Source organism: Polyodon spathula, chromosome 21, assembly GCF_017654505.1.
Source record: "Polyodon spathula isolate WHYD16114869_AA chromosome 21, ASM1765450v1, whole genome shotgun sequence".
Taxonomy (NCBI): Eukaryota; Metazoa; Chordata; class Actinopteri; order Acipenseriformes; family Polyodontidae; genus Polyodon; species Polyodon spathula.
In genome coordinates this window covers 8,015,308-8,038,659 of record NC_054554.1, presented here as the reverse complement: position 1 = coordinate 8,038,659, position 23,352 = coordinate 8,015,308, and positions in this window count along the sequence as shown.

Below are 23,352 nucleotides of genomic sequence, written 5' to 3'. Positions count from 1 at the left end.
CACACCCCCACCCCCTAGCACAGTTATCCAGAAAACTGGCTTCTTCATCGATTAGGTGACGCCGTTAGGTATAATAGTTCACCCTCAACTAAACATACACTGAGGTAATTACACTCCCCCTAAGCAAAATATGCATTCTGGTGACTACCAAATTAATGGTAAAACATGTAGGTAGCACATGGTAGCACATCTTTCGGGATGCATTAAATTTAGTTATTTCATACACGTTAATAGCTCGATTGTCATAATTAACACGTTGTATTGCACAAATGTGTGACATGGAAAATTAAGAAGTGCATAGTTTAAGAACTGCATGCACTTATTGATTAATTGGTGAGATAATGAAGTGTCTGTGAATGCTGTAGGAGGGAAGGCACAGGAGTTCTTACAAACAAACTTTCTGGAAGAAATTCCAGTTTTATGTTTTAAGAAGTTCTGAAGAAAGCACCCATCTAAAAAAAAAAACTTGACTTTTGAAGTTGTGAATACTGGAGATCACTACATGTGCATTACAAACACCATCAAACTACGCATGGAAGAAATACTGAAATAGAAGTCAGACATCTCCAAAAGAAAATATACAAAAAAGTTTTAAATGGTGTTACCAATATCAGTCACACATTGTCTTTCACTTATTTTTATACAGGGCATCTCTCCATTAAACAGACTGCCACCCGATGTTCTGTGGAAAACTGTATTAATTGGACTAAGCAAAAACACGAATAAGAGAGGAAGCAACTGGATCATTCTTAGCAAACCATTTGCCTCTAAAGCAGGGGTGTCAACCTCAGTTCCTGGAGGGCCACAGTGTCTTCTGGCTTTCATTCCATCCAAGCTCTTAATTACTTAATTGGTCTAATTATTTGATTAACTGGACACATTTAACACTTATCGTCACACCTCAAAATGTTTCATAGGTAGTGTACTGTATATATATATATATATATATATATATATATATATATATATATATATATATATATATATATATATATATATATAGATAGATAGATAGATAGATAGATAGATAGATAGATAGATAGATAGATACACACACACACATACACACACACAGCAAGTGATTAGGTACCTGGAAACTGCCGTTTAAACATTCTGCCTTGACTTCACAAGGGTTCACAAGGGAGTAGTGAGGATGTTGACAATATAAATATGCTAATGGAAATTAAATGGATTTTAAAGTCTGGGCTGTCAGTCAATGTGTTATTAACAGAACGGCTACACCTGTGGAGTTCTTGAACTGTTGTGTGAGGTTTTTATTTAATTGTTGTTGAGAAAATGTCTGTAACATGAGTACTGTATGAATTACAGTGAATACAAACAGACATTTATCTGTTAACTAGTCCAGTCATGCAGAGTTCCATTCTTAAAGATGCAGCCCGATACTGCTTTACAGTATATCTTGGCACTCACATTCATTGCACATAATACATAAGCTCTATTTAACATTTGTTATCAAAAAATAGCCCAGCTGTGGTGCAATACTTTCATTTACAGTATGAGACATTGCTTTTTGCTACGGAGGACACAAAATTAGAAACGCCTGCAAATGTCAAATTAGACAAGCATTCTGTTATAATTGAAATGTAATCATGATGTGTGGGACAGATGATAGACTGATAAGGCCCTGATAGGTGCTTGGTTGGCTTCCTTGTCCAGGATTGCCCAAATGACTGATGTTTCAAAAGAAGCAAAATTGAGGATTTATAGGCCATTCTTGAGAACAGAATTTGCTGCATTGTTGCACAACTCCAATTTCCCTGAAGGAGTTAGAAATGGTAATCAGTGAGGAATGGCCACATATTCCTTCCAGAACAAGCTTACACACCTGCAGACTTGTCACACTGAATCAGTGATGTTCCTGCAGCTCATGACGGATCTACAGCAAACTTATTTAAGTCTGGCGATTGTGTAATTACAGTTTGCAATAAAACAAGATTAGGCTATTTACATACAATAGAACTGCTTAATGTAATGTGTCCCTGTAGAGAATACTGATGCACAGCTGGCTGTCAGTCAAACGAATTGCCTATAGCAACAAGCCTTTTGCATTTTCCAAAAGAAACACGAGAATCTAAATAAATAGCAATGACAATATCTCCACCAAAACCAGGACTCTTAAGGTAAATTAAGATTGATGTTGAACCCTGTGATTTAATTTCAGCTTATATAATCTTCCTACTGATCAAGCCAATCAGAGAAGGTCTTTTACACTCCCTGTACTGTGGTAGACTGTGTAACTTGTAGAAGGACTGTTCAGCAGTATAACCATGTAAACTATGGTTCAAATTCCAAGGGAAAGGAAATTTGTGCCACAATGAATGGCATGCTCTAAATTGTTACTCCATTTAAATGGTCCATTTTGTTGGGTAAAAATCAAGAGCTGTGTGTATTTTGCTTGCATGGTTTGCTTCTGACCCACAAAGTAGGTACCTAAGCCTGTTCAGAAATTGGCAATCCAATGGGGTAATAACAACGAGCAGGACAGTACATTGTTCCCCGTATACACTGTAAATGCATGAGAAGGCAAATTGTGCTACTTGTAAGTTCTGTCTATAAGCCAGGAACAGGGCCATTTAATTAAGCAGCGGAAGTGAAGCATAAAGCCATCAAGTGATAGGATGTAGCAGTCATTCTTTTATGTAAAAGGGATTGTGCTAATAGATAAGCTGTCGCAATAATTACACAATTAATGGACACAGTGCCTCTATTTAGAGCTGCTCTTTACATGACTAAAAACCCTGAGCATGCAAGGTCAAAGATAAAATGTGCTCTGAACATGTACAACAAAACACAGAGCTGTCTAACATCACCACAGCAGTGCTAGAAGATGCACTGTATATGAAACAAACATCCATACAAGAAATTGTATCAAAACAGTATGTGGGCTGCACATGCAGCGTGCACACATACCTACCTACCTCTACCCACAATCAGAGGCTCACGCAGCATGGTGTCATCCAATCAGAAACTGCTTCCAGACACTAGTATAACAGTAGTTTAATTATCTTGAAGAAGCTGTTGCTGAACTATTACCAAACCACAGCACACTGGTTCTGATATGACACCGTGGCACTGGAGTAGCTAAAAAATTGATTGCAAATTAATGGATTAATAAGTTCTGCTTTTTGGCTATGTACAGTATACAGAAAGAAAATCTGTTGCAGACAACAAACAGACACACATAATTATAAGGTAAAAGTGCTCATGACAGTCAGACATTGTTGCTTTAGTTTACATCCTGTACGTGCATTAGTGCACACACACTACAGAGAATCTAGAATAAATTCCACCTGCATTGTGTAAAGAAAAGAAAGCTAACAGAGATATTGGCAGTTCCTAGAGAAAGACATCTCATTTTGGCTCTCATCGTTACTCAAAGTAACTGGCATTTAACGAACATCGTCAACCAGTTTTAAAGACAATAATTTGTACACATGTTATATCAAATACCCAAAGGTATTCAATTAATTTGTATGAATATATGAATTCATGCCAATGCTGTCACAAGGTTTTTTTTCTGGCAATTTTCTTTTATTGTTTGAAGTATTTGGCGAATGCTGTTTATACAGCTGTTCCACCACCGCTGTGTGTTTCTGCACCCACAAGGTCATTTATACAATTAACAAGCTGAACAGACATCACTGAGGAATATTACTACATACTACATTTAGAATTATGACATGCTTCGTCCATACAGTAAGAAGACTGTACATACAATATGTATTAATGCAATGAGGATTATATACTGTAAGAACTACAGTGTATGTGACTGACAACAGCAGGGCATCAGATACCTTTTAAATATAAATTAATACACTATATACAGTTCTTTGTCGCAAGAGCAGGGCTTCATCAGGTCGTTCAAAGCAAATGTATTTCACCTTTGGCTATTGTGTATTTGTTTAATGTTTTCTTCGCCAAATCCCTAGTTGTCTGTTTTATATTAAGGAAAATTAAAAGGTGGCATGGGAAAATATCCTTTCAATTTGTTTTTGAGAAAAGAAAAAAGTGGGCACCTTCTACAAAAAGTAAAGTCATTTCTTGGTATAAATAAGTTTTGGTTTTTTTTTGGGGGGGGGGGGGGGTTGAAATCCATTAGAAACTGTAGCTTCATAAAACCTGGGAAATTCAGTGAAAAAAATCTTTTGTAAAAGTTATCACTTCCTGTAAAAAAGCCAACCACCTGAATTAATGTTATCGATTTTCTCTTTTTCTCTTTTTACTGACATTATATCATGCTGCAGATTGCAGTGACTGAATTTATCATAATATTGTATGAGCTATGAACAAATGAAATCCATTAATTAGAGGGGACTTTGCTTTCAAAAGCCCATGTTACCTTGTTTTGTATATGAATAATGTTACAGTGCTTTTTCAGCTCTATGCCTCATAAAGCTTTCAAGCCTCTATTAATTCCAAGTTATTCAGTTAATGGAGACAAAGCACTCTATGAATGTGGCCCTACCCCTAGAAGTTCATTATGAGAGAATCGTAAACTGAGCCAAAAGCTCTCTCCCAGCTACATTGGTAATCGTGGGTAATGATGCCTGCTTCTAAATCTTTTCATGTTAGCATTACTGTTTAGGAAAGCAGGTACTGAACAGCTATAAATGAGCTTTCAACAAGATTTTATGAAAACCCCAACTGCTATTATATTGAAGGTTATATTGCTTTCAACCCTCACAGCACTGCTTAAAAACAATGAGCCAGATTCCCAAAGCTTTTCATTTGAAATTATAAGCATATGTTTTTCTATCTGTGGTTATGATTTTTAAGGTTGTTACACAGAGATCAGTGTCATCAATACGGCTTACTATGGAGGCTGAACTGTTAGGTCATTATGCCCTGCCTTCTGTATGATAATATTATTGTCTGGTGTCTGCTTCCGTTCTTCCATAGTTTAGCCTTCTGTATAACTATATCCTGTCCTATGTCATATAACAAAACTGCCCTTGCCTTTATGGTACAAATTAGACTAGATTTTGGATATACCTGCAACTGAAGGAGGTTATAACATTTTGCAAGATCAGGAAAAAAAGAGAAAGTCAAGGCCATGGCACACTGAATCCTATCTGTCATTTATCACACTACTTGAGTTAATGCCCTTGCACATTTGGAACAAAGATTATTAAAGTTCTGTTTTTGAGTTGCTATAGCACTGATGGAGGAGATATAGTACTAGTCTTGTGGAGAAGCAGCCAAAATTGCAAAGGCAATAATGGGTCCACCCAATACAGGATCAGACAGCTGGGGAAATATCATATGAGTTTAAACTGGATGATAAAATATTTCACATTTATTTCAGAATGTCCACAATTCAGTTTATTTTAAACGCAAGCAAAATCTAATTGAATTAAATGGATTCTGGTTCCAAAATAATAATTGGCATGCAAAGGAAATGAACATGCTTGTTTCCATACAATCAATTATTTTTTGGGAAGGAGGATCTGGTATGCAATGCCCCAAAGAGTTTTTTTTTTTTTTTTTTTTTTTTTTTTTTTTTTCTACACAATCATTGAGTATTTGATTATTTTGATCAGCAACCAAAGTAATGGCAAACCGCAACTAAAAATCATGGAGTTAAACACATTGCAAAGTCTTAATAACAGTAATTTTCAATAAGCAGTGCTTGTTCAAGGTCTTTCACTGCTGTTATATATGGTCTGGTTGGGTTTTTTGTTTTGCTAAATGTGTTTAGACTTGGTTTGAAGGGTAATCTTCTTAAGGCACCCTCCAGAATCTGAAAAGTGAGCCAGGGAAACTTGGCAGCTGCATTGTTTACAAACACATTTTTTAAGGGTATGCTGTTAATTGTATTACTTATATTTTATACTGAGCTAAAAATATATACCAGTCCTTAATTTCAACACTTAGTAATTAATTATGAAGAAATCCAAGGAAACAAGCATTTAAAGGTTTTTGATTAATGCCTTCTTTTGTGTTATAGAACAGTTTTGTTAGCAACAATGACATTAAAGCCTATCACAATTTGGAGGGTTAGGTGTAAGATTGAACCAAATTTTTGTTAGCACCAAACATAGTATATAAATATAATGCACTGTGCATGTACAGCTATTGCCAAAAGTTTAGCATCACCCTATAGAATTAACTCATTTTGATTCATAAAGATGAATGAAACCTGCTGAATTGCGTTAACATATTAAATTACATATCGCTTTGTAGTTTTCCATATACTTAAGGTAAAACTGACATAAATTGAAAAATATGACTTTTTTAAATCTATTATGAAATATTGTACTCCTATTATGGCTTCTGGTTAACTTTTGCAGTATAATTTTAAAGTTTATTTGATTGCATGATATTAAATAAAATATCTATGTTATGTTTATGTAGTTTTTTTTTTTGTTTGTTTTTTGTTGTTTTTTTAATTAGTGTGATGCAAAAGTTTTGACCATAGCTGTATACTGTTAGTGTTGTATAGCGTTGTGCCCTTTGGTTGACCAACTTGTCCATGCTATCTCAAATCAATCATTTTCCTCTCCTGAGTGTTAACAGACCACACTAGCATTAAGGGAGTGAGCATTGGTGGGCCAAATTGCCTTTTCTCGTTCTAGAATTTCTTATGTTCTTATGACTAATACTGTACGTGATAGGGTGCAATATAAATGTTCCTGCGAAGCCCATTCTAAAGGAACATTTTAATTGGATATAATCCCAAGAACCGAATCAAAAGCTAGGTTAATACCGGTCGATAATTATGTATGTCAATAATCATGCATTATAAATGATTATCACCAACCAACATGAAAAGTACAATCTAGTGGCCTGTATTCCAGGACAGTGATGAATGCTCTTAAGGTGATAATGTGATGGAATAGCCTCAATACCATTTATCATCTGTTGTCATAAATGACATTAGTTTCAATGGAAAATATCTCTGTCAGTAGTGCCAGTAAGTGATGACCCTAATATAGTTTGTATTTAAGGAATATCTATTGCCCTGCAGATTGAATAGCATTTTGATTAATACATTTTTTAAAGTAAGTTGTCCAGCATAGGACCACAAGCAATATCTTTCTAATTTAAATATATTTTGACTCTGTATTCGACCAAAGCTGTATGAAGAAAAGACTACCAATATTTGAAAAGGGTCGCCATATAACATTTCAACCAACCCTTATACAAACATGAGTGAACAGATTCTGTGGTGAATTAAAGCACTGACCAAGTGAATGCAGATAATTTAGTCAATATTGTTCTTTAGGCTCTTAAACAGTTGTTTTCATTTCCAGTCACAAACCTTTTCAGTTCTGTGAAAATAGGACCTTTATGAGCAGCTTTGCTTGTCCTTGTCTGAGCCTGTATCTCACTATATCCATGATACAGGTGTATAGGATTCTGGTCTTTTACGACAAACAGGTGTTGTTTAGATACAGAGGTCATGTTACATGGTTACACTACTACTTTGTATGATATGTAATAAGATACAAGGATTATTAATGATAAACTTGAAGGGAGCTGTTACATTGTTTATTGATAGTGTTATATAATTTAACAAATTGTATTCTACATACCCAAGCATTGCATTTGAATCTTTGAAAAAGGAGCAATTATTTTAACTGAACGTATTTGAAAATACATTTTTAAAAAAAGTGAATTCTTATTCAAAATAAACTGCACAAATGTGCACATTATATCTATTTATAGTCGATGGAAGACAGCTTCTGATAAGTTGATGAAACCCTCTTCATCTTTCTGCAGCTGATGCATTCATCTCTCATAGCATACATCATTAGTATCAAGAACATTCTTCAATAAAAGAATGGTGTCAAAGATCCTAAACATGCTCATAAACACAGGCATTAGTATTCTTCAAGAGGCTTTCATTTTCAAAGAGCCTACACAATCACGAAAACATAGGATTTCTGGCAATGCTACTTTGCTGCAAAATATATCTAATTACTAACTATTTTTCTCTGTATTTTTCTGTTTGATCTTAGCTAATGAAAGTCTTCCTGTCCGTTTTATGTTTAAAAACAATTGTGGATAGTTGGGCTTAATTGAATGTACCTTCACAAGAATATTCAGTGATCTTCAATAGATCAATGAATTTCATTGTATTTTATTGCACATAGTAATGTTAATAAATGGGTCTATAATGGACCAAAGTCTTATAATACAAAATCCATGATGATGCTGTTCTTGTAATGTATTTGCTCCTGCATTCTAACTGCAGGTAGCTTTTCTATTAGAGTTCATGGTTGTTCTACTATGAGAAATAAAGCAAAGGATTAATGTCCTTCCTAATTTTACTTTTAGTCAGCATATTTATTTAGTGCACATCAGATCCTGATGTGCACTAAATAAATATGCTGACTAAAAGTAAAATTAGGAAGGACATTAATCCTTTGCTTTATTTCTCATAGTTATATAAAATACTAGTTTGAAGAAGCATTCGACTTCCGTAGTCAATGAGGAAAAGCAAAATACTGCTGTTTTACTCATACTTTCAATTGCACATTTTCCTGATAAGGCCCTGTGACATAGAAAGAATGAATCTTGGTTATAAATCTCCCTCCCGACCTGTGAGAATGCTGTGTAAAGGGAACAGAGTGCCCCGGACTGAATGGTCTGACAATTCATTCCAGGGAAAGGTGTAAGTCGGCCATCTAGAAAGAGGGCGGAGCTACGGTACACCAAGTCATTGCCTCAGACGGGAAGTGATGTGGCAACCATGGATTGAAGGAAAAACGGCTGCACTCGCTAACCAAGGGGGGAAGACTGATGGTACAAAAGGGGATGTGGCTAAGTGATCTGTTCCTTTGTTATGGTTGAGAGAGAACTGCTGAAGGAAAATAAAAGTAACCCTGAGTGTGTAGTGTTTGTTTGTTTTGTCTTTTCTAATTGTACTCATTTGTTCTTATTAGACAGCTAACACGTACCGGGAGCTATCGCTTAAGGCCAGCACCAACCAAAAAACGCTTGACCACTGTGCACAAATAAATTGTATTTTACCACTTGCACATTAGCAGCCAGTAATCGTGTTTATGTATTTGTGAGTGTTTATGCTGCGTTTATCATTTCGGGACTGTAACCCATGGTTTAAAACTGTGCAATACACTGCTGTGTATTTTCCTGGGATTATTATTTATGGTCACCATGATTTGGATTAAAAACAGAAACAATAAAGAATTGTTTGGACAGTGAACTTTGTTGTCTTGTTTGGACCATGAACTTTTGATGTCATCTCTTACACATTTCATCACTTCTACACCTGCACACTGCAAACCACTTTGCCACAGGCCCTAAGATCAATTCAAAGTATAAATAATTGTGCACAAATCTAAGAGTAAATGGGAATAGGGGGAATGATGGGCTCCTCAGAGGTTCTGTTCTAAAGAGATGTCAGTTTGGTTCAGGCTGTCAGCTCATATTCTCTTTTGTACGACATCCTTGCACTGCACGTCATATAAAAATACAAGGCAAAAATCAATGAATAAATTCATCACAGATCAAAGTATCACATTTTCTGTATTTGTGCAATCCATGCGATGATTTTTGACATTTCTGAAACTGCTCAAGCTAAGGGGGAAACAAAGACAAATTCTATTCATACAGAGCTACATTTCCTGCCATTTTGATTCAGTGCTATGCTAACTTTGTTCAAAGGATTCCTCCATGTATAATGCAATATGTACTGTATGTGCTACAACTTACAAAATACCAGCCTGTGACACAGAGCGAATGAATCCTAGTCACTGTATAACTGGAGCAGTGTGCCCCAGACTGGATGGTTTGGCAGTTCATTCCAGGTTCCAGAGAGCGTGATGGAGGGTATTTAGGGGAAGTTGTTCCAGTGATCTGTTCCTTCTGTTACTTGTGTTGTCAGACAGCTAAGCACTAACCAGGAGCTGTCTCTACGATCCAGCAGTAAACCTGGACTGCACTGCACCACTTATTCACAAACTGTTTGTCTTTCACCACACCTGCACAAGAGCACTCACTATTGGGAGAAGTGGCCTTGTCTGTGTTGTGTGTTAATTAATGTGTCTTATTTTTTTCCGCACTGTAAACCATTGTTTTGCACGGATCGATACACATGGCTGTGTAACACCCATAGTTAGTAGTTAAGTGTTGTCGACACGCAACCCAGCCCAATAAAGGAGCGGTTTTATTGAACTTTAACTGTCTGTGTGTGTGTTATTATTGCACTGCACCAACTCACCTGTGTACTACCAGCCACACATTCACACAGCCCCAGACAAGAAGACAAAAGTCTTCTCAGGGATAACCTTTAGACCACCGTATTATCCACTTCTGCCTTGCCAGAAACTTCTTTAATGGAGCATGTTAAACAAAAAGACCCAGCCTAACAACAAATCTAAAGCTGGAAAAACTAAGGGTCACCATTCACAGGGATAGTCTTAATGGTACCACACAATTAAAAGCTGTGAAATACAAATGTTGGATATACTGTATAAGTACCGTCTGCCTGCTTGTTTATCATGATGATAAGAGAAGCAGCTGTCATTTAGAAAAAGAGCATTTATCAGCTTAACTGTAAAGGGCAACAACTAAAATGGGAAAAGAGCATTTGTAAAAAGAGGCAAAAAAGTAAAGTTTGATTGAGTGCTTTGTTATGGATACAAAATAAAAAACATAAATAATGATGAATGAATGCTCTTAGCATTAAAACAGTTAAATTATTTATTTATTTTTAATTACAGAAACCTGTGTATAACTCGGCTGACTGGACAGCCTTGTATATCATCCACCTCTTATATAAAATGCATCTATCGTAAATTACCCTACGAAAACTGCATACGATTTTCTACAGTAATACATCATGAGTATAATATGCACATTGTATTATGCAGACCATTTATAGCATGCAGTGACTACAGTTTATCTTACATTGAACAAGTACATACTATTTTTCTGAAATGACAGTAATTTGATACATGTGATAAATGCGCATGTGTGTGCATTTATGTTTGTTAAAGTAATTCCTGTTTTAAGATGATTCATTATCTAGTAAGAAATGCACATTATTATTAGGTTTCCAAGCTGGCTTGGGAAGCCTATTGTTATTATAAAGAATTTATTTCTTTATTTATTTTGTCGTTTTTCCTCCCAAAACTTTAAACTGCTCCTGTTTGCACGCGGTGTAACCAATCAACATGAAACTTGGGAGGTATCATCCCGTGTAGATGATGCAACAACTCCTGCGTCAACCAAGATGGCGGCCTGATTTGTTTTTTTGGAAAAACATTTCAAAATCTCCTTCTTGGGAACCGGTGAACCAATTGATCTGAAACTTTGCATACTTCTTCAGCAACCAAACCCGCTTCAAGTTTGTGAAGCAGAAGTTGCTGAGATAAATTTTACTATCAAAATGGCTGCTACCAAATTCACCAAAATGCACCCAAATGTCAAACTGCTTCTGTTTGCAAACTGTTTAATCAACCAGCTCTGAACTTGGTAGGCATCATCCTGGGGCCAAAGGAATTCAAATAGGGTAAAACAAGATGGCCACCAGACCTATATTTTCTTCTTAAATTTAAAACCTCTTTAGTTGAAAAATGGTTTATTTGATTAACTCCAAAGTTGACAAGCATCATCCCTGTATCACTACAATTCTACGATCCCATTTCTTTAAAAACCTTTGGTCAGATGTAAAACTAGCTTATAACTCGTTACAAAGTGCAGATAGGTTAATGGTTACTATGGAACACACATACAAAACCATATGTGTTCGATCCAAAAATGACCACTCCTTAAGTTAAAATGTAAAATTAGCTTATAACTCCTTACAGTCCACATAGGGTTATCATTACATACAACACATTTAGGAACCCATATATGCTCTATTTAAAAAATTGACCTCTCTTAAGGTTAAATGTAAAATTAGATTAATACTCCTTACAGTGTTTAGATAGGTCATAGTTACTATGGTGTTTAAAGTTATAAAGCATCATGAGATAATGAACTAATGCAGTATTATGAATTGAAACTGCTCCATAAAACTGATCTGTTGCTGACACTTGCTGCAGTGCTACAGCTTGCCAAAATTTCTGTCTGGTACTGAGCTTGGAAGCTGTAAAATTGCCTTGCAGTTCTAGTTTTAATATCAAAAACACTCACAGTGGATAAAGAATATCTTAATATTCTGTGACTAATTAGCCACAATATGCAATGTGTAGTTAGACACAACTGCAGGAACTCAGTAATACTTATTATACTCTTGTAAGGAAAATTGTAATTATTCTAAGGCATAGTCTAGTTTGTTGTACACTTCTTTTGTTCTACATTAATTATTATTGTATAACTAGTCATATTTTTGAGGCTGCCTACTGTAACTCAATAAACCAAATTATGTTTTGTTCATAAATTCGAAAACAGCTAGCAAATCAGTCAAAACTTTGCAGACTGCCCGTTCACTTAGTGCATCATTACTACTTAAGCACTTTGTCCATTTTAGAGTCACACAAACGGGCACCAACTCTTCTGCCAGCCAAGTGCTGAACTCATGTATTAATACTAAACGTGGCTGTTTACGCCCCATAAACTATGTAGCTTTCCTGTGCAATCACCTTATTAGCACAGTCTCACTACAGGTTAAAACACTGCCTTACATATCTTGACAGTTGACTATTTTAGAACTGTACCTGGGCCAAGTCCAGGGTCTGACCCAATAATGTTTTTACAGTGTTAATAAACAGTGCCAAGTATTATATTATCTGTTTCCATTGTCGTGACATGACGAATGTTTTTTTTTTTTTTTTTTTTTGTAGGGCATAACTACAGTATATAAGGCAACGTATGAACACGAGAAGGCCATTAGGCTCATTAATGTTTGTCAGCTGCTTGTAAGCAATGCTGCTGTCTTTTCCAACTGCCCTTAGTAAATAGTAGGCTCACTTTAAAATGTGTGTTCAATAAAACATGTTGTTAGGGAGATAATTCACTAGTTCCCTTACCTTTAACCTCTAGGAACCTTGGTTCAAGGGAAATACATTTGGTTGACAATAGTCCATCTCACAATGTATCCCAATCTATACTAGCTTTAGAAGCTTTAGATGCTCAGGACTGAATGACAGGTCAGAGTGTTCAGGTCATGAGGCAAAGGGTAACGAGCGTCTGGTATCCCGTACCATGTTGCCAAGGACACACACTGTACAGTGGTTTCATTATAATGATAGTTTCGTTTTGTGTCAGACCCTGCATTCACCGAATATTTAATTTTCCTGGTAAGAACATTTGTAAAGGAGGCACTGACTATTCAAAACTGTCCTTCTTTTTTTTTCCTTTCAAATGGTTCTGTTCTTAACTGGCCTTGAAAGATAATGAAAACAAACCTATTACATTCAGATGGGGAGTACAAGTAGTGATATTACGTTGCTAAAAATAGGAACAGGCATTTTCTTTACAATAATTCTTTTGCACGCTTAAAAGCAGTAAGAAATGTGTTTCTGCATGTGCTGTTAATAAAACCTTGCATAACTACTGAACAAGGAGTGGGTGGTCAGATTACAAAAGTATTACATTCCATTCTATACGTTTATATAACTAGTACCAATGTATTAGATCAGGAATATTTGTATTTCTTTATTCAGATATTCTATATGTACATATTGCTTCAGCCTTTTGAATTACAAAACGGATTCAGCAGTGACTGTATTATTCTGTATTATTCTGGTCTGTTAATAAACAAAAGTGAAAAAAATATAGTCCAAAATGTATTATTAAAATAACAGTGTTCTTTTCTTTTAGAGAACTTCTAACAATCCTATATCAAGTACATAAAAAATTCATACAATACATCACAGATTGAATATCTACCATGGTAATTTGGGGTTTGGCAGCATGGAAACAAAGGATTTCGGTCCAGTCATAATAGTAATACTAAGACTGGGGCCCTCCAGCAAACAAACAGTTTTTGTCTGTCTCTGTGTGGTTATCCTGAAAAAAAGCTTATAAAGTTATCTTTGTTACTATGGTACCTGACAGCAAAGAGAGCACATCTCAAGGACAATTCATAATATATATTTTTTTCATTTATTTTTGTTGTTAGACTGATATTGAGTTTACTTAGCTGCTTTTGTGAAATATTTAATGAAGAACATTGGAATTTGTATCGGTATTTAACAAGTAATGCTGTGTCGCACACAAATGCTTAATTACATTATTATTATTATTATTATTATTATTATTATTATTATTATTATTATTATTATTATTATTATTATTATTATTATTCATTTTTTTTACGTAGTTTGTTACAATTTGTTTTTGATGTTGTATAATTAATTTCATGAATGCTTAATTAGTACTGACAAAAACAGATGTGTAAGAACAGTCTCTGTACAATTGACAGCCCTATGGAGAGATCAACACCATACCCAATAATGTGAATCTTGCTAAGACACAATCACGTCTTCTTGTTGTCTAATGTTATTACTACATTTCCTTTTAGTACTACTGACACATTACCAGTTAAACAAAATTTGACTAATGTAATGCATGAATGTGATTCAAATGCAATTACAAAAAATAGCCTGAAGCAAAGAAAAAAAAAAGATTATTCTGCAGTTTCATCGATAATCAGGAGGAAGACTAAATATCTACAGTAAACTCCCTGAAGCTAGAACTGTGGCCATTAATGTCATTCTACATGAAAAGGTCCTGCCAGCTCAAAACCCTTTAGAAATTATATATGGGTTCAGTTCAGACCTCTGTGTGCGGTGCATTCATTGTGCTTTGTAAATTTTATTCCAAGATTGGGAAAGCAGCAACACAGTTTTCCTTTTTATAAAATTCAAGATTTTTTTTTCCACAGGAAGCTTCTTTCTTAAACTCCTGTAGCAAATATTGGGCACCAACGTTGATGCCTCTGAAATCCATATTAAAGCCCTGTGTGGAGATTCCCTAAAATATTCCCAATACAACCACAAGCTCTTATTTTTCTTACAAGCAATCCCCCATACATAATCGTGATAATATACAGCATTGCTGTGAAATGCATAGGTAAGTGTATGAAACCATGAACTTTGCCTTGAAGCTATCAATCAGCCATCAATCCAAATGAATGGGTTTCTTGAGCAGTAAACCCATTCCACAATGTTAAAGAATAATATCCCAGCACCACTATATTAAAGTGACTAACCACTAGAAACCCAAACGTTATGCTCTGTGAGAAAAGAGGGGAGTTTTGAAATTCAAAACTTCTAAAGTAAATGTAGCGATTGATTTGTTTTAATAGACAGTACATTGTTTATAGAGATGTTCCCAGAAGGAGTAGTCTACATTTAAACAACACAGAGAATAGTGTCATGAATTTACCGAGTCACAGCTTGTCAAAAAATAGGTTTTATTTATAACTGAATCACATCATTAAAATGAAGCAAAGCAGACAAGAGAGAACACGAAATCTGTCTAAAAATAACCCAGATTATATAGTTTAGCTCTGGGTCATACTTTAACAACTTGCAGCTGCAAAGACCAAATTTGGGAGAAAAAATGTCTTTGTTAATATCTCAAATACACTGCTAATGTACTACTAAAATAAATAATACAAACTTTACAGTATTATTTTGATACAGTGTTACAATGCTATTTTGCATAGTTACAATGTTCTTAATATGTAAAGATATAACCCTAACCCTGACCCTTTTCTGATACAATTGTTTACTTACAAACATATTTATATATTAAGTACCTATGCATAATAACTTTGTAATTATGTGTAAGTACACATGTATTTACTAAGTAACTACTATGTCAATACAGTCGTTAGAGAAACTTAATGTAAAGTGTTACCAAAAATGTCTCCTCACTCCCTGTCTTCTGGTTAATACATAAACAGAGTTTCGGTTTTTATTGTGTATATTGAGTTTACATTACTACAGTGTGCTTTACTGCACTTTATTAACACAATAATTACACCTATGACTGTAGTTATAATGCAACATGGTATTGACAAAATAGTACCGTCTTTTGTCATTACACTATAATTACACATGTGGTAATTTAATTACAATGCAATTAATATGTAGCCGTACACGCAATTACAATGTAAATAATGTGTACTTTGTAACATTAAATGTAAAGATGTTCTGTCTTTCAGGTCTCCAAGGCTCTGCAGCTGTTGTCACCAATGTATATATGAATGCAACTAGTCGAAATACATACATACACTTTAATGCATCATATTCAGCCATCTGCTTTGAAATGAGTTTCCAAAACAACTGTTGCATCAGTTTAGTGTTGCTTTCAATTAAGTTGTAAGATTTAGCAAGACTCAAGCTAAAACAATTCAACAGAAAAAAATGTTGATTTACAATGGGCATGTATTCCAGCAAGCAATCAACTCCTTTATCTGTAGTATGTTAAGGTAGAAAACTCCATTAGCAAATGTGTATTCTTTGCTAGGCATTACATTATTTATTGCTCTTTATTACACTAGATCTTGCCTTTCTTTATATATATATATATATATATATATATATATATATATATATATATATATATATATATATATATATATATATAAAAATCTTTTGTAAACTGGTAAATTATATTTGTACATACATTTCAGCATAGATACTCACTCCCACAGTCTTTCTCCATGGTGCTTGTGGTGTGGTTTCACTGGGTAAGGCCAAAGCATTCGGATCAATACCTCAATAAGTACAGATCAATGATCTTCATTTACATTTGCAAAGTTGCATATGGGACCTTGATTTACGTGCCACCAAAAGGACTGCAGCACCACAATATAATTGAATAGAGCAGCAATTCACCTCCACCCAGATTTATTCAGGGTGCAAATCAATGTCTTGTGTTATCTTTTCTATGCACTGGGAGCCACACCAACAAGTCCTGCTCTCTGCATCTATAACAATGTCATCACAGTATTACAGTACTTGTCCAGGGTACCGTGTTTCAATTGTATTGCCATTGTTGGCAATGCTGTGGTCTGTTATCCCGTTGGGGAAAATTACTATATAATAGCATCCAATTTATTTTAAATATTAAAACAAGCCCCCTACTTTATATTGGTTACGGAATATTTTATTTATAAAATAACAAGAAATGTGTATTTTTTATAACAGCTTTGAATAATAACTGAATGTGAAACAAAGTGTAGTATTTTAGAGTAAAATAATAGCAGATGCTAAATGACTTCTTCATATATGAATTCATAGGAATTTTTGAATGTATAAATGTAAAGGAATCAGCATAGAGAGTTAGTGAGATCTTGTTTCCTGGGGGAATGTTCTAGAGCAGCACAGTTCCGCCCTTGTCAAGGAAGCAAGTGGCATGCATATTACTATACTATACTCACAGTTTGCAGTGCACATATGTTCACTGAGCTTATGTTGAACAGCTGTATTGTTAGACCCCAGTCTTATCCAAGACAGTATCTAGAATAGTGTTTAAATCCACAAGAAGTCTCTTAAATTCATCATATTTGCTGTTGGTGTCATTCTGCCAAATATGGTGACTATTTACTATTTACCATTACCATTAGACAAAACATGCTGGTTTTATTAAAAAAAAAAAAAAACACACATCTGTTATGAAATCACATTTTGACAATGTATTCAATTTACTTCTAGGATATAAATAATATAATCATTGCTGCATTTATTGTATTATTAAATGAGTTTAGATAGTGTGTATACTGTTGAGAACTGACAATAAAAAATACATTGTTTTTAAACCGATAACAAGGTCTGTTAGTCATAGATTTAAAACAAAAAAAACAAAAAAAAGTCATTTATACAGAATTGTTCACCTGCTACAGTTTATAGTCCCTGTTATGTTTGTTCTCTGAAATCAGTTGGCTCAGTTTTAATTAGGCCTGGATAAATATGTCTGGTACTCGTCCTTGTTTTGTTTGCTTGTACTTTAAAGTACTTTCCATCAATAGGAACACATACTGTGTTTCAGAGAGTTCTTATTATGTCTACCCTGTAAAGGGGAAAATGGGGTTGTTGTCATACTTATCCTTCTTCATTATCAACAGCTGTCTTGGCACATGAGATCTAGTTCAAGGAATGTGATGCCGTTTTACATGTGAGCAGAGGGGTGCTCTAGACCTGTCAGTTTCGGTTTCCTAAATGGAAAGGCCAGGAACAAATCATACATTTTTATTATGAATATAGAATGGATAGTGGCACACCTACTGTAGTAAGAGCACTGCATTTTAAATCAAGTGCATTTTGAATACTTGTCATGCAAAGCCTTTTGTGCATACACTGAGTTATGCATGGACAGATGCTGGTGTGACATGGTGTGGTGGAGTGTCCCGCCCCTTTATGTTTATAAGTGTTTTCTGTTGTATGTAGTGTGTTTAATGTTGGTGTTTCTGTATAAAATACACGGGATATAAATATTGGTTGAGAGCACAAGTGTTTAAAATATATATTTCTATTTAGACACGAGGATTGCACAGCATTTCACATGCAAGTAAATAATATGTGAGCACGGGAAATTGCACTTTTTATTAATTCACATGCAGTTGTACCGCGACTCCAATTGAATGATTGATTAGCAATCGAGTCTCGGTACAGCTGCATAAAAGCAGCATGTTTTCACTCACTCGGGGTTGTGTGTTCGGGAAGTGGAGAAAGGGTGAGAGAGAGGAGAGTAATTTAAATATAAACAAATGCTATTCATGCGAGAGGACTCGCACAATACTTGTTGGGTTCGTCCACTTTGTTTGTTTGTTTGTATGTCTATTTACTTTGGCCAACGTTTATTATTATTATTATTATTATTTACAATAAAACTCACCGCCATTCATCAGTGTTTGGAGTCTATTTCTGGTCTGACGTCACCCCTGCAAAGCCATCCTATATCACACATGGGTATCTTTTATTGATTTATCTTTTCTACAGGGTATAAGAATATTAGAGCGGGTTGTTTGCTGGTAATATCTGGCTGGTAACCTGGCCATTTGTACTTGCTTCCCTGAGCAATCTGGGAAAGCAAGGTCCTTCCAGTTTGCACAGACGCTGATAAGCAGACCCGCGAGCCTGGTAACAAGAGCTAAAAAAAATCCTGTTAAACACACTCCTGAACTACTTATTTCCAGGGAAGGAAAATAAATTGCAGCCAGTGTTCAAAGAAGAACAGTCCTGAGGTTTCTTTCTACACTCACTGGGATCAGCATATAGACATGACTGACAGCCCTATAATGCAAGTAGCCCCCCTGACTTTAGCTTTAGATAGAGACAGAAATAAAAGCTTTTGTATTGAACCTGTCCTCACAGCTGCCCATTCCCTAGCTTTCAACTATTATTAGACCTTACCAGCTATTATACTAAGCCCTTTTGCATTAATTATTTGGATGTTAAAGAGGTAAATGTAGGAGGGTTGGTAAATAAGGGTTACAATAGCTTCCATTACTGGTCAGGCAGACACTTCATAGGCTTTAGTTGCTTAGCAACTACTGTTGTTTAAAAGGGGTGATTGACATCTGCATCAAAATTCTCAAGCACCTAACGTCAATCTAAGTCACACAGTGATCTTCAGTCCTAGCAATTGTTAAGTGGGTTGCAACGTTGAGTAGACACTCAAACCATGTGTCTTAAAACAGATAGAGGAAGGGGTGCTTAAATTAGTCAATAAATAGATCCAAGAAAAATGTAGAATGGCACAGTAAATGCACTGATAATGAATATAATAAGTCTATATAGATGTAGGAATAAAATCTGTTAAAATTGCAGTGATTAGTGCAAAAGAAAGGGTAGATGTTTTTTTTATGTTCACAGTAAAATGTATCTAGTTATTTCTGTCCAGTAGAACAGTTCAAGGTAAATCATAACACTGACGTGTTTGATGATTGTATCAATGCATTACAGGTCACTATGAAAAATGTTAAAATATAGTTTGCCTGACAATACCAGTAGCAAAAGATCTTACCCATCTGCTTTGCAAGATAACATTGTTTGAGCACTGTGCGTTGATACAGTTAATAGAATAGAAACTGCACACACTAAGCATATACTGTAAAAGAGAACATAGGTACTTACAGTCAATTGGCTTGGTTATTCATTAATTTATTTTTATGATGGCTCACTCAAAGAGTCTGCTGCTCCAATGAAAGGTCACTTCTTCACATTGTGACAGGACTGGGAGCTCTGTCAGAGGCTACAGTTACAGGGATAGTGTGGTCAACAGAAGAGGTAGTGAACCCTTGAGGACGGCTGTGTAAGCTTGGTGATGGTTGTTACCAGGCAGAAGCAAGACACACGTATGCAGCTAAAAACAGCAGCAGTGTCACAGTGACATTTTAAAATGCTCAAGAACCTAACCTAATGTCAATCTAAGAAGACATCTGTGTCTATAGTCACTGTAACTAATAGAGGACCCAGGAGATATATAAACAAATCAACAAAGGTTAATGCTTTTCACAATTACTTTTTATTCCATACTCCCTTTGATAGTAAACCCAACAACAGTTTGTCATCTTGACATAAATTGCCATAATGCTTCTAAATCTTCTTTGCATTTGTCTGATACTTTCCTATCAAAGTGTGCACTGCTTTTCACAAACACTGGCAGCTATCTTGTTATATCAGTCTGCTGTTCCTCCTTCATCTTCTTTTTTACTGCCTGTAATGCAGTGCTATCAAGGCTGTTGCTTTCTGAAAGGTCGGCTGAATTCAGGTTCGGCCTTGCAGCTGTGTTTCTGTGTAAATGTTTTCCTGAACGGCAGAAGAAAGTGCAACCTGCCAGTTTTCCGAGAAATAGATTCTTGACTATTCAAACAAGTCGGGGTTCATCTGACCATCTGCTTTAGAGAATAACGTAAATGAATCAGCAACTGAGTTTCTGTTTAAACAGGTCTCACTCATTATCTGCTTTGCAACTTACAACTCTGCCTGGCTGCTTAATCTGAAAATTCACTGTCAAAAGTTATCTGGGTATCGAGATGCTGAACATGATAAAGTTATTGAAGTCATTTCAAAGGGTTACACCCAGCAGGATGTTATTGTACATTTCTTGTAAGGAGGAACCACAGATTTGGATAGAAACATTTAGATAAAAAGCTAGTTAGAAAGCTGCTATCTTTGCTGAGTGCAGCAGAGAATAATTTCTCAAGTGTTAGGTTTCATTCCATTTCTGATCCTGTATGTATATACCCAGAATATGTGAATCTGTAACCCTGTACTTTGCATGGCATAAATAAGCATGCTACTGGTGTTCAATTACCCATTCATTCAAGTTTGGTTACATGTAAACAAACAGAAAATATGAAATAAGAAAACGTGATGTTTAAGAAAATGACAAGGTATCAGTATTTTTTACATTGCTGTCATTTTGTGTCACAAATATTTGCAAGAATATACAGTATAAATATTTGCAAGACAATACAGTATAAGTCTTAATTATAATATTGTACTCAATATAAAATGCAAATGGAATTTGTGGCATTCCACTGTATTCACACAAGCACCCATATTGCATCTATTGACTTTTTATTAACATGTAACTGAACTTTGACAAATTATTACATTATATATCTATTAAATTATGACTTATACAAATGTTCTGTACTGTTTGTGCCAATACCCACTTTATTTTGACACAATGTATCCTTTTTATATATAGGTTTTGTGATTAATTTAAGTGCACTTGTTACAAAAGAAAGACATCTACTGGTATATGAGAATACTGCAAACATGCTGACTGAAGTAAAGGTCCAAATGCCTGAAAAATGCAACATCTAAGTTACAAGTAACCTAGTGGACTTTTCTAATTCTGAATCCTTGGCTAGGTGTTAGTTGCATTTGCTTAGATTTAAATGTAATTGTGTTTCTTTGTTTTATTGGCAGCAAGCTGAAATCAAATCCCTATTGTACAGGAATTACTTTAATAAATCTGGGATGTATTCCATAAATGGTATCCTTAGTAGATAAAGTTCACCTCAGTAATCAGAACTTGTGCAGTCATTCCAGGCAAATTTGAAACAGAGAACTACCTTTGGCACACTTACTGCATGGGCTCGATTTCCAGAAAGGCAAAACAGACATCAATACAACTGCCAAACGAGACAGGCATAAACATGTTAGATTTCTTATTTTGGTGACTGTATGTAGCCCAGTGATGCTTTACAATTGGTGGTAATTCGTTTAAGTAAAATAAATATTTGGTGTAATACTAAAAACAAAAACTGAAAACAAAACTCTTTAAGTTTCTTTCAATGGGAAACACGTATTGTTGAAATGCTTGTCATAGACGTTTGTGTTTTCTTTTAGTATTACTGCATTTCTCCCTTTATTTGGAAGAATGTCATCAATCGTGCAAATACATACCTGTGTTTTGAGGTTTATCCTTTAAACTAGGATTTGGGCTAGAAACAAACTGAATTATGAATCTAAAGCAAAAGCATGTTAGTATGTAATGTAGCAATAGTCACATGGATGCCATCACTATAATTATTAATTTAAAAACAATCTAATGAGCAAGGTAAAAGATAATGATTAAGGTATAAAGGAAGCTTTCTGTAACTTGTTGAAAGTTCAAAGACAGCAGTTGTTACAATAGCAATCACTTGGGATAGTGGGGAGTCTGTGACTAAATTCAAGCTCTGTACAATGAACCCAGGGAGCATAAAACTCATAAAATATAATTAGGGGAATGCCAGCAGGAGGTCTTGGATGAATCATCTTTTAGAGGTCAAGGGATTTATTCAGAGCAATCTTTAATCGTAAATGAAACACAGCACATTTTTTAAGTGTTTGATAATCAGGCCACAGCTCTGTAAAATGATCACTTACAGTATGTTCTGCCTACTTTTCTATTTTTTTTTTTTTTAAATTGTTGGTTACATACATCACGAATATTGCACACATCTATAAATCCAATCCAGAAATGTCAATGGGTTGTGCATTTCTGAAGAATAGGTTTCTATTGTTGTGGAAGAAGCAATCACCAATCAATAATTGACAAGAATTTGACCTTTATAGGCCAATGATTTAAGGATATATAGAATTACATTATATATGCAGTATGTAGTAAAAACAACATCATTACTGTTCCCATTTGCAATCTGCAATCATAAACATTTTTTTGTTCTTGTTATTTTAACAAACACTCCTCCACACCTTTACATGTAGATACATGCTCACTAAAACAATATTGATGAATCATTGGTTTTGTTATGAACACAATAAAATATATGATTAAATATACATTGCTGCTTTTTTATATATGGTATTATCCATATATTTTAATACCTGTTACAATCCTTTTTTTTTTTAATAAGTGGTCTATTGTAAATATGTTTCACTTGAACTAGTTTAAAGGAAATTGAAATAAAATACATTAAGTGTAAAATCATAGTTTATCATTTTC